Consider the following 1,091-nt stretch of genomic DNA (forward strand, 5'->3'; position numbering starts at 1 on the left):
ATTTTGGACAGATTACTTAAATAAAATAAATAGTAATTAAAATTATTTATATACAATTTTTACAAAAAAAATATCCATATACACTTTTTTAATAATTCTGTGTAAATCGCTATAGGATATAGTAGTTTACGAAAATAACAAAAATCGCTATAAGCTAACGTATTTTTCATGGTGAATGATCAAAAATCGCTCTCAAGTGTAGGATATCTGAAGGAGGTGAAGCAAGTATGAACCGCTGGAAAGACCAGCGGTTTATGATAATATGTTTTCCGGTGCTACACCATGTAACAGATTATACACGTTTATAAAAGGTATATGAGTAACAAAGTGTCTTCTCTTTTATGTTGTTTTGGGTATATAAAATTTGTTTTTGTTTTTCGAGTACGCCAAGAACTAATGCATCACTATGACTAATTTATCACCATGCACAAGACAAAATTTAAATCTTCAATACGAACTAATGAACTAACAACTAGATCAACCTAAATTAATTTGTGACATAATTTAAAATTAAGTTGTTTTATTAAATTTTTTATAATAGCCCTGCCACTTTAAATAAAAATAAAATAAGATAAAAAAGTTCCAATTTAATTTACAAAATAAATTATTTTATCTCTGTATTATTTATTTAGTTTGTACCTTTTTCTTTAATTTTTTAAAACTTAATTGTTAGGATTAATTTTTTTAATTCACAGAGAAGATAAGAATTTTATTAATAGTATTGTGATATTATAGTAAAGTAAGTTCTAGATCCCAACAAAATATATATGACACACATCTTATATTTATTTTCTATTTTTACCTACTATGTCAAACACAATAAAACACATTACACCATAAATTTATTGTTAGTGTTTGGTGTTTTATTGTGTATGATATGGTAGATGAAAATAGAAAACAAATGTGAAATGTGTGTCATGTATATTTTGTTGGGGTCTAGAACTTGTACTATAAAGAAAAGCAAGCTATATACAAACAAAACTACATGCGACAAAAAAAATAGAATTAAAACTGAGATTTCATTCCACACACAATGTTAAATACAAATTTAATAATAAAAATAAAGTGGTAAAATATAAAAAAATTTCCTA

At 24.7% G+C, this 1,091-nt stretch overlaps 1 protein-coding gene across 1 annotated transcript in view; it reads left to right on the forward strand.

The window, feature by feature from the left end:
• LOC107617344 (ubiquitin carboxyl-terminal hydrolase 6) overlaps window positions 1–1,091 on the forward strand; it is a 29,012-nt gene that overhangs the window by 20,943 nt on the left and 6,978 nt on the right. The gene's annotated exons all lie outside the window — the stretch shown is intronic.

Source organism: Arachis ipaensis, chromosome B09, assembly GCF_000816755.2.
Source record: "Arachis ipaensis cultivar K30076 chromosome B09, Araip1.1, whole genome shotgun sequence".
Classification (NCBI taxonomy): Eukaryota; Viridiplantae; Streptophyta; class Magnoliopsida; order Fabales; family Fabaceae; genus Arachis; species Arachis ipaensis.